The sequence below is a fragment of the Notamacropus eugenii genome, chromosome 1, assembly GCF_028372415.1.
Source record: "Notamacropus eugenii isolate mMacEug1 chromosome 1, mMacEug1.pri_v2, whole genome shotgun sequence".
In the NCBI taxonomy this organism is placed as follows: domain Eukaryota; kingdom Metazoa; phylum Chordata; class Mammalia; order Diprotodontia; family Macropodidae; genus Notamacropus; species Notamacropus eugenii.
In genome coordinates, this window is record NC_092872.1 from 272,302,140 (window position 1) to 272,318,276 (window position 16,137).

The 16,137-nt window shown below is 39.2% G+C and overlaps 1 pseudogene; it reads right to left on the bottom strand.

The window, feature by feature from the left end:
• Nucleotides 1-8,156: 8,156 nt before the first annotated feature.
• On the bottom strand, nucleotides 8,157-9,276 carry LOC140525131 (protein maelstrom homolog pseudogene; annotated as a pseudogene).
• Between the last annotated feature and the right edge of the window lie 6,861 nt (nucleotides 9,277-16,137).

Below are 16,137 nucleotides of genomic sequence, written 5' to 3' on the forward strand. Positions count from 1 at the left end.
TTAGGTTACTAAATAAATCCACACAAATCATCTGCATTTTTATATATTACTAACAAAATCCAACAGCAAGAGATAGAAAGAGAAGTCCCATTTAAAACTATAGTAGACACTATAAAATATTTGGGAGTCTACCTGCCAAAACAAACCCAGGGACTATATGAACACAATTACAAAATACTTCATGCACAAATAAAGTCATATCTAAGTAAATTAAAAAAACATCAGTTGCTCATGGGTAGGCAGAGCTAATATAATAAAAATGACAATTCTACCTAAATTAATTTACTTATTCAGTGCCACACCAATTAAGCCACCAGATAATTATTTTCTTGATTTAGAAAAAATAATATCAAAATTCATCTGGAAGAACAAGAGGTTCAGAATATCAAGGGAACTAACGAAAAGAAGTGGTAGTGAAGGTGGCCTAGTCCTACCAGATCTCAAATTGTATTATAAAACAGCAATCATCAAAACCACTTGGGACTGACTAAAAAACAGAGGGATATACCAGTAGAATAGGTTAGGTACTCAAGACACAGTAGTTAATGGATATAGTAATCTACTGTTTGATAAACAAAAAGACCCAGCTTCTGAGATAAGAACTCAACGTTTGACAAAAATTGCTGAGGAAACTGGATAACAGTGTGGGAGAAACTAGGCATAGACCAGTGCCTGACACCATACACAAGAATAAAGTCCAAATGGTTACATGATCTAGGTATAATGATTGATACTACAAACAAATAAGTGGAGCAAGGAATAGTTAATTTGTTAAAATTATGAAGAATGGAGAAATTTATGATCCAACAAGAGATAGAGAACATTATGAAATGCAAAATGGATTATTTTGATTACATTAAATTGAAAAGTTTTTGCACAAACAAACCCAATGCAACTAAGATTAAGAGGGAAGCAGAAATCAAATTAAACCATTCTAGAGAGCAATTTGGAAGTATATCTGAAGGACTACAAAAATGTGTATACCCTTTGACCCAGCAATACCACTTCTAGAACTGTATCCCCAAGAGATCATAAAAATGGGAAAGGGTCCCACATGTACAAAAATATTTATAGCGGCTCTCTTTGTGGTGGTCAAAAACTGGAAATCAAGGGGATGCCCATCAATTGAGGAATAGCTAAACAAGTTGTGGTATATGAATATAAAGGAATAATATTGTGCTATGTGAAACGATGAACAGGAAGACTTCAGAGAGGCCTAGAAAGACTTATATGAATTGATGACTGAATGGAGCAGAACCAAGACAACTTTGTACACAGCAACAGCCACAGTGTGCAAGGAATTTTTTTCTGGTAGATTTAGTACTTTGATGAAATGCATGGACTTAAAAAATTTCCAGTGTACTCTTGAGGCAAAACACCTTCCACATCCAGAGAAAGAACTATGGAGTTGCATTGCAGATAAAAACAGACCATTTTCTTTTGTATTGTGTTTTGTTTTATCATTTTTCCCATTCATTTAAATTCTGCTATGCAACATGCATAGCATAGAAATGTGTGTGTGGAACCTATATAAGATTGTATGCCATCTCAGGGAAGGAGTGGATAGGGATAGGGACATGTGGGGGAGGAAAGGGAAAAAATCTAAGATATATGGAAGTGATTCTCAAACATTGAAAATAAGTAAAATAATTCAGTTAAAAAATCTAAAAAAATTAAGAAAAAAAAGAAATTGTCAATACTACCATACTAATGACTGGTTTCTTCCTGTATGGAGTTTTGTGTTAAGATCTTGCAGCCACATTTAGGAAAGATGTTGATAAGCTGAAGAGTATCCAGATGAGAGTAAGCACAATAGTGAAGGGTATTGACCCTTGTCCTATAAAATTCTGTTGGAAAGCACGGAAAAGTTTAGCTCAGAGAAACAAGACTCAAGGCCTGTACATGATAGCTGCATCCAAGTAGCTCTCCAGCTGCCCCATCGATGCAATTTACACTGCTTGACCTTAGAAGGCAGAGCAAAAAATAATGGATAGATATAGAGAATATCAGGAGAAACGAACACAAAACTTCCCAACAATTAGAATTATATGAAAGTTTGATGGTTTGTTTTGGAATGTAGCAAGAACTCTTCTCTTGGCAGGTCTTGGAGCAGAGGCAGAGGACTTTGCGTTTCAACAATATATTGAAATGAATGGCTTTAGAGATACTTTCAATTTGAAAATTCCAAGATTTTCTAGTGTCTAGATGGAAAAACTTAGAGTGAGGGAGATCTGGATTGATCATCAAATAATTTAACTTCTCTGTGCCTTAGGGATACATTTGAAAATATAAATCAGTGATGTATCACTAATGTGATTAAGGCAGAGAAGAGCATTTTTATACCAGGAGTATGTCGCATTGCTGAAATCACTGGAACTAAAGAAGATTTGGCAGAAATGTTTGAAATGTAAAAAATTAAAAATGCATAAATAAATGATTACTTATAGAAGTATAAAAACTGATAGTGGGAGACATCATCCTTGAATTGCAGGCATTATTTCTTATTTCTCTTTACTGTTTTAGAAACTGATACAAGGGGCAGGGTGAAGATGGTGGAGTAGAAGGACAAACCTGTAAAAGCTCTCCCCCATAGCCCATAAAATACCTGTAAAAAATACTCTAAACAAATTCTAGAGCAACAGAAGCCACAAAATGGCAGAGTGAAAGAGATTTCCAGTCCAACACAGCCTGGAAAATCAAGAGGAAAGGTCTATAGCACCAGACATAGAGAAGGGTGCAGTCCAGCCTTGGCCATGTGTAAGGGCAAGGACAGGACCAGAGCAGGCCTCAGGGGTGTGGAATCCTTGGCAGTTCCTAGATTGCTCAACCTACAAAGGTCAAAGACAGCTTCAAATGTCAATGAGAAAGCTCTTTCACCAGGGTGAAAAGGGAAAGCAATCTGACCCCTTCAGCAGCAGCCACTGAAGCAACAGTGTCCATTTTTGGAACCCTCAGCCTAAAGACCCTGGGAAAATTGAACAACTGATGTAGATATCAGCTCTGAGTGGTGGTGCTGGTGTGAGGAAGAGTGCTGATGTGGTGGACCTGGTGTACAGGGAATTCTACTTGCAGATCCTGGGCAGAAAAGATGGCAGTAGCTTCCAGACCAGAGTGGAGGCCAGGAGAGGAGGAAACTCCTCTCCCTTGATTGTGCCACATTGGAGGAACTGAGAAATTACAGGTCCTTAGAGTATACCCTCCTCTTGACAAAGAATTCAAAAGTCAAGCAACTGACTGGGAAAATGCCCCAAAAAGGGGAAAAAATAAGACTATAGAAGGCTACTTTCTTGGTGAACAAATATTTTTTTCCATCCTTTCAGATGAGGAAGAACAATGCATGCCATTAGAGGAAGGCATAAAAGTCCAGGCTACTGCATCCAAAACTTTCAAAATAAATATGCGATGGTCTCAGGTCATGGAAGAGTTCAAAAAGCATTTTGAAAATCAAGTAAGAGAGGTGGAAGAAAAATTGGGAAGAGAAATGAGAGGGATACAAGAAAATAATGAAAAGAGAGTCAATAATTTTCTAAAGGAGACCCAAAAAATGCTGAGGAAAGTGACATCCTTAAAAATAGACTAACTCAAATGACAAAAGAAGCCCAAAAAGCCAACGAGGAGAAGAATGCTTTAAAAAGCAGAATTAGCCAAATGAAAAATGAGGTTCAAAAGTTCACTGAAGAAAATTGTTCCTTAAAAATTAGAGTGGAGCAGATGGAAGCTAATGACTTCATTAGAAACAAAACAATTACAAAATAAAACCCAAAGAATGAAAAAAAAATTGAAGACGATGTAAAATATCTCATTGGAAAAACAACTGATCTGGAAAACGGATCCAGAAGAGACAATTTAAAAATTATGGAACTACCTGAAAGCCAAGATCAAAAAACCAACCTAAGCATCATCTTTCATGGTATTATCGAGGAAAATTGCCCTGATATTCTAGAACCAGAGGGTAAAATAAATATTGAAAGAATCAGCAATCACCTCTTGAAAGAGATCCAAAAAGAAAAACTCCTAGGAATATTGTAGCCAAATTTCAGTGTTCTCAGGTCAAGGAGAAAATATTGCAAGCAGCTAGAAAGAAATGATTTTGATTATTGTGGAAATATAATCAGGATAGCACAAGATCTAGCAGCTTCTATATTTAGGGATCAAAGGGCTTGGAATATGATATTTCAGAAGTCAAAGGAATTAGGATTTAAACCAAGAATCACCTACCCAGGAAAACTGCGTATAATACTTCAGGGGAAAAATTGTCATTTGATAAAATAGAGGACTTTCAAGCATTCTTATTGAGAAGACCAGAACTGAATAGAAAATTTGACTTTCAAACACAAGAATCAAGAGAAGCATGAAAAGGTAAACAAGAAACAGAAATCATAAGGGACTTACTAAAGTTGAACTGTTTACATTCCTACATGGAAAGATTTGCAACTCTTAAAACTTTTGTTAATATTTGGGTAGTTGGAGGGATTATACGCACATACCCACACACACATACATATATCTAGACAGAGAGCACAAGGTGAGTTGAATAGCAAAGGATGATATCTAAAAAAAATTAAGTGGTGATAGAGAAACATATTGGGAAAAGAAAGAAATTGAATGGGACAAACTATCTCTCATAAAAGAGGCAAGAAAAAGATTTTTCAATGAAGAGGAAAACAGGGGAAGTGAGAGGCAAAAACTGAAACTTTCATCACATTTGACTCAAGTAGGGAATAACTGACACACTCAATTTGGTATGAAAATCTATGTTACACTACAGGAAAGTAGGGGGGAAGGGACTAAGGAGGGGTTAGGGGCATGATAGAGGGGAGGGCAAATGGGAAGAGGAGGCAGTTAGAAGAAAATTCTTTTGAGGAGGGACAAGGTCAAAAGAAAGAATAGAATAAATGGGAATGGAAGAATAGGATGTAGGGAAATGCAGTTAGTCTTTCACAATTAGAATGTTATGCAAGTATTTTGCATAACTACACACACATGTACATACACATATATGTATATATATGTGTGTGTGTGTATATATATATATATATATATATATATATATATATATATATATATATATATATATATATATATATAAAACCTATATTGAATTGCTTTTATTCAGTGGGGATGTGTGGGGAGGGAGGAGGGAGGAAGGGAGAAAAGTTGAAACTCAAAGTTTTACGAATGAATGTTGAGAATTGTTCTTGCATGTAACTGGGAAAGAAGAAATACAGGTAATGGGGTATAGCAGTCTATCTTGCCCTTCAAGAAAAGAGAAGATGGGGATAAAGGAAGGGAGGGTTGTGATTGAAAGGAGGGCAGATTGTGGGAAGGAGTAATCAGAACGCATGGTGTTTTGGGCTGAGGGGAGGAGGGGAATGAAGAGAACATTCGTAACTCAAAATTTTGTGGAAATGAATATTGAAAACTAAAAATAAATAAAAAAACATTAAAAAATAAAAAAGAAACTGATACAGGTCAATTGTCTCTCCAGCTGGATTTCTTAGAAGTAACAATGCGATATATGGCTTCAAGTCAGTCACTATTTTGTGTTCATTTCTCCCAATATCCCCCAGACTCAATCTTCCACAGTGCAATCATGCTCTGCTATCTCACTTTGTTGCATTCTCTGAAGCTATTCCAATGGACCAGATGAGAAGCCCTGACTGGTCCTGCCAACTGGTAAATGTTTTGAGAATGGACCAAGTCTAGACTTTGTGTTCCTCATCAGTCTTCTCTCTGTTGATCATCTCCAATTATCCTGTGTGTAACTTGTACATAGTTGTTTGCATATTCTCTCTCCTACTAGACTATGAGCTCCTTCAAAACTGCGACTGTTCTTTGTTTTTCTTTTTATCCCCAGCACTTATCCCAACTCTGGGCACTGACCTGGTTCCTGATAACTGCTTGTTAGCTGACTCTAAGACTAACCTAACTAAATTCAGAGATATTAATTACTAGGATGAATTATAGACCACACATTTAGAGCTGAGAGGCCCCTACTCAACAGTTTTCATTATGCAGATGAGACAGTTGAAATGACTTGCCTAGATCATAGACATAATTTCAGTGATGGGATTTGAAGTCCAGTACTGTGACCCCCATTCCAGTGTTATTGCCATCATACTATATTGGCTATGGTGTGATGAGTATTTTAGACAAGGAAATCTTTGAAGATCCTCTACTAAGGCATGGCGGGAGGAAAATTGAGATTTACATTGTTGTTGGGAGAGAAGGAGGAGGCTACTGCTATTGCTGTTGAGTCATTTCAGTTGAGTAAAACACTTTGTGATCCATTTTGGCAAAGATGCTCAAGTGGTTTGCCATTTCCTTCTCTATCTTCTTTTACAGATGAAGAAACTTAGGTAAACAGAATTAAAGACTTATGTAGGGTCATACAGCTGGTAAGTTTCTGAGGCTGAATTTGAACTCAGGTCTTCCTGACTGCAGGTTCAGTGCACTGTGGCACTTGGGAGGCAACACACACTCACAAAATCATGAATGCTGCATTGATGCAGAATAACCAGTCTGCTTTTTCTTTTTTTCCACAGGAGTTAGCACAGTGCCTAGCACATAGGAAGCATTTGATAATTTCCTGATTAACTAATTACTTTGCCCTTCATATTGAGTCTCCAGTTCTATTCACTTATGGGCCTACCCATGTTGACTACAAATTTGCTACTCTCTTGTTAATAACTGGTCTTCAGACCGAACAGATTATTTAATTCAGCAACAGTTTAGGTCACTCCAAGACTGAAATAGTTCTGAATATTGATTTTAATGCATTTCTGATAGAATGTGATCATCTTTTTTTAAAAATTTATTTATTTATTTTTGGGTTTAAACATTCATTTCCACAGTTTTGAGTTCCAAATTTTCTCCCCATCTCTCCCCTCCCACTCCCCAAAATACCATGTATTCTAATTACTCCGTCCCTCAACATGCCCTCCCTTCTATCACATCCCTCCATTCCCTTATCCCCATCTTTTCTCTTTTCTTGTAAGGCAAGATAGACTTCTATACCCCATTACCTGTATTTCTTATTTCCCAGCTGCTTGTATAAAATTCTCAACATTTGTTCCTAAAACATTGAGTTCCAACTTCTTTCCCTTCCTCCTTCCCTATTCATCTCCACTGAGAAGGCAAGCAGTTTAATACAAGCTATATCTGTGCAGTGTTGCAAAAGACTTCCATAAGGGTAATGTTATGAAAGACTAACTATATTTTCCTATATAAATATATGTAATATATATAAATACATAAATATGTGTGTGTGTGTGTGTGTGTGTGTGTGTGTGTAATCCCTCCAACTGCTAAAATACTGAGAAAAGTCTTAAGAATTACAAATATTATCTTTCCATGTAGGAAGGTAAACAGTTCAACTTTAGTAAGTTCATTATGATTTATCTTTCCTGTTCACCTTTTCGTGTTTCTCTTGATTCTTGTGTTTGAGAGTCAAATTTTGTATTCAGCTCTGGTATTTCCATCAAGAATGCTTGAAATTCCTCTATTTCATTGAATGACCATTTTTACCCCGAAGTATTATACTCAGCTTTTGCTGGGTAGGTGGTTCTTTGTTTTAATCCCAGTTCCTTTGAATTCTGGAATATCATATTCCAAGCTCTTTGATCCCTTAATGTAGAAGCTGCCAGATCCTGTGTTATCCTGATTGTATTTCTACAGCATTTGAATTGCTTCTTTCTGACAGCTTGCAATATTTTCTCTTTGACCTGGTAACACTGAAATTTGGCTACAATATTCCTATGAGTTTTTCTTTTTGTATCTCTTTCAGGAGGTGATTGGTGGATTCTTTCAATATTTGTTTTGCCCTCTGGTTCTAGAATGTCAGGGCAGTTTGCCTTGATAATTTCTTTCTTTTTTTTTTTTTAAAGTCCACTTCAAACTTTAATACTATTCCCACCACACATTCAGAAAATAAAATGCTTTAGTAATGATAATAGTAAAAATAAAAATAAAACAAAGCTGCCAATTCTTTCCCAAACTACGAACAAGTTTTAATTTATGAATAGGATTTCTTTCCAAATGAAAGTTTCTCCAGTGGGAGGAAAAGTCAATGTGAAGATTTGTTTGCTCAAGTGTACTGATTATGGAAGGGGCTTAGGGTCTGCTGCTTCTTGCAGAAACTGAAAAAGATCCCATTCTTAGGAGAAGGAGGAGAAAGATTTGCACTCATCCTTTTGGGGCACATAAGGAGAGAGTGGAGTCTTACAATTTTGGAGTTTCTTGAAGCTGCCAGAGGAATTGGATATGCTCTCCAGCAGTCGGGTAATGCCTCTTCCCCAACCATTGCTCGTCTTGCCAGTTGTTTTCACCCCAGATGGATAGTCACAAGAGGATGTGTTAGATCTTTGTTCCTGATGAGAAGAGTTTCTGGAATCGCCCTGCATCCAGCACCACCATTTTGGGGTTCACACTGTTACTGGCTTCATAATCCTGCAGTGGTACATGAGCTTCTGTGAGTGGAATACCAAAAAGAGTACCTAGGGAATTACTGATGCAATATGCAGTCTTCTTGCAGACCGCCAGAGCACAAAAGAGAATATCTTTTTTTCATGCCACTTGCACCTTGTGTTGCTAGAGTAATCCCACATGGACACATCAAGGAGGCTTCATACCCAGGTCTTTGATGGCTCCTTATAAAGTTTTTGTTGGTAGATTCCCACCACCAGGTCCTCTACAGTGAGGACTTCTAGCTCGTGCCTGATTTCCAATTTCTTTGCCATATGCTTCAAGCACCAGCTAACTCTGTACCTATCATCAGACTTTCAGTACATAGGTGGCCAGCTGCTTTGGTTTGGATAAATCAACAAAGGTTTTGCAACATAGTTGCATAGTCATCTCCTGAGTGAAAGTTAGAAATAGGGATCTTGTTACTGGCATCAGTTGCAGCCTGAGAAACTGGAAGCCTTGTGGCACCTCACCTGGGTGTATAAATCAGTGGAATTCAGCCACAATTCCTTCCTGAAGTGAATATTTGATATAGCCAATTTCACAAGGGAGGAAGTGCTGTTCATAGTGAGGAGGTAGCTCTCTGTGGCTAAAAATGTTCAAGTAAAAAAAAAAAAAAACTTCCAAGCACAGCCTGATCACTATTCAAATACAGGCTTGAGAATCTGGAAGTGAAACATTCTGAGTCTGTACAAGGGGAAGCTGGTTCACTGTTTCACAGGATGCTGTGGGAACAGGTTTCTGCTTTCCAGGTGGCAAAGGGACCTTCCCCTGAGTTGCTTTCCACTCCTGAGCCATTTCTGCATATTTCTCTTTCTCTACCTTGATAATTTCATGAAAGATGATGTCTAGGCTCTTTTTTTGATGGCTTTCAGGTAGTCCCATAATTTTTAAATTGTCTCTCCTGGATCTGTTTTCCAGGTCAGTTGTTTGTCCAATGAGGTATTTCACATTAGCTTCTATTTTTTTATTCTTTTGATTTTGTTTTGTAATTTCTTGGTTTCTTATGAAGTCATTAGCTTCCATCTTCTCCATTCTAATTTTTAAAGGATTATTTTCTTCAGTGAGATTTTGAACCTCCTTTTTCATTTGGCTAATTCTGCTTTTTAAAGGATTCTTCTCCTTTTTGACTTTTTTGACCTCTTTGCAATTTGAGTTAGTCTATTTTTAAAACTATAATTCTCTTCATCATTTTTTGGATGTCCTTTAGCAAGCTGTTGACTTGCTTTTCTTGATTTTCTTGCATCACTCTCATTTCTCTTCCCAATTTTCCCGCACCTCTCTTATTTGATTTTCAAAATCCTTTTTGAGCTCTTCCATGACCTGAGACTATTACATTTTTTTTAAATTTTACTTTATTTTTCAATTAACAAGCTTTTTCTCCCTCCTTTCAGCCTCCCTCCCCAAACTTTTTTTTTTATTTAACTTTTAACATTTATTTTCACACAATTTTGGGTTACAAATTTTCTCCCCTTTTATCCCCTCCCCCCCCAAACCCAAGCTTTCTAATTGCCCCTGTGACCTATCTGCTCTCTCCTCTATCCTCCCTCCCTGCCCTTGTCTCCGTCTTCTCTTTTGTCCTGTAGGGCCAGATAGCTTTCTTGACCCCTTAACCTGTATTTCTTGTTACCCAGTGGTAAGAACATTACATTTGGTCCTAACACTTTGAGTTCCAACTTCTTTATCTCCCTCCCTCTCCACCCCTTCCCCTTGGAAGACAGGCAATTCAATATAGGCCATATCTGTTTAGTTTTGCAAATGATTTCCATACTAGTTGTGTTGTATAGGACTAACTATATTTCCCTCCATCCTATCCTGTCCCCCATTACTTCTATTTTCTTATGATCCTTTCCCTCCCCATGAGTGTCGACCTCGGATTGCATTCTCCTCCCCATGCCCTCCCCTCTATCCTCCCCCCAACCCTGCTTGTGCCCCTGTCTCCCACTCTCCTGTATTATGAGATAGGTTTTCCTATCAAAATGAGTGTGCATTATATTCTTTCCTTTAGTGGATTGTGATGAGAGTAGACCTCATGTTTTTCTCTTGCCTCCCCTCTTTAGCCAACCACTAATAAGTCTTTTGCTTGCCTCTTTTATGAGAGATAATTTGCCCCATTCAACTTCTCCCTTTCTCCTCCCAATATTTCTCTCTCACTGCTTGATTTCATTTTTTTTTAAGATATGATCCCATCCTCTTCAATTTACTCTGTGCACTCTGTCTCTATGTATGTGTGCGTGTGTGCATGTGTGTGTGTGTGCTCCCACCCAGTACCCAGATACTGAAATGTTTCAAGAGTTACAAATATTGTCTTTCCATGTAGGAATGTAAACAGTTCAACTTTAGTAAGTCCCTTATGACTTCTCTTTGCTGTTCACCTTTTCATGGTTCTCTTCATTCTTGTGTTAGAAAGTCAAATTTTCTTTCCAGCTCTGGTCTTTTCATCAGGAAAATTTGAAAGTCCTCTATTTCATTGAAAGACCATTTTTTCTCCTGAAGTATTATACTCAGTTTTGCTGGGTAGGTGATTCTTGGCTTCAGTCCTAGTTCCTTTGACTTCTGGAATATCCTATTCCATTCCCTTCTATCTCTCAATGTAGAGGGTGCCAGATCTTGTGCTATCCTGATTGTATTTCCACAATACTTGAATTGTTTCTTTCTAGCTGCTTGCAATATTTTCTCTTTCACCTGGGAATTCTGTAATTTGGCCACAATGCTCCTGGGAGTTTCTCTTTTTGGATCTCTTTCATGCGGTGTTCTGCGGATTCCTTGAATATTTATTTTGCCTTCTGGTTCTAGAATCTCAGGGCAGTTTTCCTCGATAATTTCATGGAAGATGATGTCTAGGCTCTTCTTTTGATCATGGTTTTCAGGTAGTCCCAGAATTTTTACATTATCTCTCCTGATTCTATTTTCCAGGTCAGTTGTTTTTCCAATAAGATATTTCACATTATCTTCCATTTTTCGAATCTGCGTGGTATGTTCTGAGATATCTGTCTTTCTCATAAAGTCCTTAGCGTCCATCTGTACCATTCCAGTTTTGAAAGATCTATTTTCTTCAGTGAGCTTTTGAATCTCCTTTTCCATTTGGTTAATTCTGCTTTTGAAAGCATTCTTCTCCCCATTGGCCCCTTGCACCTCCCTTGCCAACTGAGTTAGGCTAGTTCTCAGGGTGCCAATTTCTTCAAGATTTTTTTGGTTCTCCTTTAGCAGGGAGCTGATCTGCTTTTCATGCTTCTCCCTCATCCCTTTCATTTCCCTTCCCAGTCTTTCCTCCACCTCTCTAACCTGATTTTCAAAATTCCTCTTGAGCTCTTCCATGGCCTGAGCCCATTGGGTGGACTGGGACACAGAATCCTCGATTTCTGTGTCTTTGCCTGATGGCAAGCATTGTTCCTCCCCATCAGAAAGGAAGGGAGGAAGTGTCTTTTCTCCGAGAAAATACCCTTCAATGGTTTTATTTCTTTTCCCTTTTCTTGGCATTCTCCCCAACCAGTGACCTGACCTCTGAATGTTCTCCTCACACCCACCTTGCCTCCTGGTCCTCCCAGCCAGCGTTTGGGGACTGAGATTCAAATGCTGCTTCTCGCCTTAGGGTTTTTGGCAGGGGTCGGACTGCTATTCAGTGTGAGAATTAAGTCCAGGTGGTCAGGGGCAGGGCCGCCTCTCTGGCTCAGTTCCCTTAGGGGGTTTATGCACAGACCATCCACAATGGATCCAGGCTCCCACCCGTTTGGGGAGCCCCTGTCTGCAGCCGCCTCTCAACTTCTATCTCCTGGGGGGGCCCGAGCCATGGGGGCACCCCACTCCCCTCTTGACCCGCCAAAGACACTCTCTCACCTAACCCCCGTCAGTCACCTGTTGGTGGGGGGGCTAGTGCTGCCGCTGGACATCCCGTCTCTGGAGCCTTCTCGAATCTGTACCTCTCCAAGCCACGGCCGCCGCTGCAGGTCCGGGCTGGCCTCCGCGTCTGCAGCGCGACGGACCTTTTGCGAGAGGTTTGCAGGTCCCTCTGTGGGTGGGGGGACCCGCGTGGCCGCTGGAGATCCCGTCCCCGTAGCCCTCTCGGATCTTTTCCTCACGGTGTCGTGGCCGCGGCAGGGCTGCCCTCTGCTCCCCATCCCGGCGCCCAGTCCACGGCTCGAAGGACCCCCTGCGAGAGGTTTGCAGGTCTCTCCGGAACAGAAATCTCCCTCGCTCCAATATTCCGTGGTCTCTGGGTGCAGAATCCGCCCTGGGTTAGTCCCCTCTAGCCGTTCTGTGGTTTGTGGGTTCGGAGCTATGTGTATGTGCGTCTTTCTACTTCGCCATCTTGGCTCCACCTCCGACTATTACATTTTTATTTTGGAGGTTTTGGATACAGAAACCTTGACTTTTTTGTCTTCCTCTCATGGTATGCATTGTTCTTTCTCATTCAAAAGGATTGAAGAAAATGCTTGTTAACTAAAAAAGTAACCTTCTATAGTCTTACTTTTTTCCCCTTTTGGGAGCATTTTCCCAGCCACTTACTTGAATTTTTAGTCCTTTGTCAAGAGGAGGTTATCCTCTAGAGACCTGTAATTTTTCAGTTCCTCTAAGGTGGCACAATCAAGGAAGAGGAGTTTACTCCTCTCCTGGCCTGTGATCTGGTTTGGGAGCAACCATAAGTTTTTTTGCCCAGGATCTGTGAGTAGAATTCCCTCTCCAGAGCTTCCACCAGCTCTACCACACTGGTGCTCTTCCTCACATCAGGACTGTCTCTCAGGGCTGATATCCAAATCTGTTCAATTCTGTCTGGGGCTTTTATGTGAGTGCTTGAAAAATGGAGTAGGACCTTACTCCCTTCTCACCCAGGTGACAGAGCTTTCCCACTGACCTTTGAAGCTGTCTTTGGCATTTGTGAGTTGAGTAATCTGGAAACCACAGCTGCTGCCCATGATTCCATGCCCTGAAACCTGCTCTGGTCTTATATGTGATGCATGGCATGGTCAAGGCTGTGCTGTGCTGTGCTCCTAGCCCTTGTGATAGGGCTCCTAGTCTGATGTGATAGACCTTTCCTGTTGGCCTTCCACACTGTATTGGGCTGGAAATCTCTTTCCTTCTGTTGTTTTGTGGCTTCTGCTGCTCTAGAATTAGTTTAGCATCATTTTTTACAGGTATTTCATGGGCTGTAGGGGGAGTACGTCCTTCTACTCTGCCATATTGGCTCTGTCCCCTGATTGTGATCATCTTGAAGGCAAAGGTCATTTACTTCAGAACCCAAACACATATCACAATGTCTAATGCATAACATGTATCTTAACGATTTAGTGAATTATCACTTTCTCTTTATTGTCCACAATAAATCTTTATGTTTTTAAAGCTAACACATGGTCTAGTTTGGACAGATGAATTGAGATCGAAAATATATTTCATAATCTTACAACATCCTTGTTCATATCAAAGTTACTCCTCATATCACCATCCTGAGAATCCTGACTCCAAATATTTCTTTCCTTTTTTCTCTTACTCCAGAATGCCTTCAGTTAATTTTCTATCATCATCTTAATTAAAGAAAAGTCTGGGTTTGACTGCCATCTCCTTTAGCAGTGCTGACTCTTTCATGGGTCAGTGCCCAACATGCTGAAGATTAAAGTATTTTGCAAGACAGATGTGTTACAATTAAAATCAGTTTGCAAATCCCTAATTAAAATAAAGATTCAATTGGTTGCCCCTGGGAAAATTGATCCCATCAAGGATGAGTTCACTCCTGGCTATTACCAAACAGGTACTCTATTTCAGTAGAAAATATCTTACTGTCAGTTTTGTCTTGTTGATAATTATGTTCTCTATTTTTTAATTGGGCCCCTGGTCACAGCTGAAGGAAGTTGGGAGTACTTTAAAGATTTGAGCTGGCCAGAGGCAAAAGCTAGAAAGAACACAGTTTGCCATGTGGGCCTTCACTTCCCTTTTTTTCTCTCTCTTTAGGTGTTTCAATATTCTCTCATTCTCTTCCACCCTTTCCTGACAGTCATTTCCATGCTAACTAGATCCTATCAGTCAAGAAAGAAGGATCTGAGATAGTCAAAAGGGAACTAGTTTTGAAATTGGAGGATCTTGGCTTGACCTCAGCTCTCCTTCCTTAGTGCTTATGTAACCTTGGCCATATAAATCATTTGACCTTTCTTTCCTTGGTCTGGATAAATGAGATACCACTGAAAGATCAGCAAGGTACCTTCCACTTGTTCATGTATATATGTAGATAGAGTCAATTAGGTTCTTAGTGGCAAGGTATATCCCAGAAGCATCTCAGTGTCAAAATCCTCATTCTTTGGGTTGAAAATGGAGTTTGTTAATATCAAGAAATTGATGGCCTCACCTCACCTGATCTAGTCTCCTACAGTGCAGTTATAAGAGGTGATTCGCATGAAGTGGCTAGGGTCACAGAGGGAGCTTTCTCCCATTGTAATTCAAAGAGTAGATTGAACAGAAAAAGTGTCAGCTAAAGCAGAAGAAAAGCAATTAAAAAGTCAGAGTTAATCCTAAAGCTTTTTCTTTTCTCAAATTAATTCCTGAGTCTGAGTCACAAAAGAGCTGAGAAAAGCCTTGGGGTTATGGGCTACAAGACCAAGGAAGGATGTCCTGGACATCATGAAAAGACCTGAAGAGCAGTTGTAACTAATTCCAGAAGCTAGTAAAGGGCTTCAGGTACAGCTGAGAAAGCAACTTGCTACTTTCCTTATACATAATTCAATAATATTAGGTATTAAATAGTTTTTTACTAGATGATATGAGATCCTTATTTAGGGTAGCTAGGTGGTATAGTGGATAGGGCACTGGGCTAGAAACCAGGGATACTCCATCTTTCTGATTTCAAATGTAGCCTCAGATATTTACTAACTGTATGACCTGAGGCAAGTCACTTAATCCTGTTTGCCTCAGTTGCTCAATTGTAAAATGAGTTGGAGAAGGAAAGGGCAATCTATTTCACTATCTTTGCCCAGAAAACCTCAAATGGGGTCATGAAGATTCTTAAATGACTGAAAAACAACAATAAATTTTGACCTACTCATCTTGCAAAATATTGTTTTTGAGAAAGAAATGTTTCTGAATTCTTAATGACTTACTTCCATGTAACCCATATGTTAATTGATGACAGATCATCAGATTCCATCTTGGAAACATTAATAAAACCATCTCAATAGGCCTTATGTTATACTTCAATCTACAGAAATTTTGAGACATCCATAATTTAGCTCATTTCTAGAATATTCAAGCTGGTTCATCATCAAGCAACCCCACTATCAATCATCATGTAGAATATAGATTGTTTATGTTAAAAGAAAATCCTGGTTCAGGCCTCATCCCAGTCAATTAAAAGCAAACTCAGCAAAGAAGACAAAAAAGGAGTTTGTTGACTCATCAATGAATCAAGCAGTTGAAGTGGAGCCTGCCACTGAATTTTTAGAGACAGGAGGGAAATAATTTATATATAAGGGTAAAATGATTCTGATTGGTGGATTTTTTAATGAGGAAATAGGTTTAATATCACCTCAGGTCCTTTCTATTACAGTCTCACTGGGAGATGAGATTATCACTAAAGAGATGGGAGTAGTCCTCAGGTGATGCCTGTTGGTTGATTGGTTGGTTGTTGTCCTTTGTCTTTAAAGAGGACCAAAATGACATCACCATGATAAAGTGAAATTTCAGTGTGTCCAA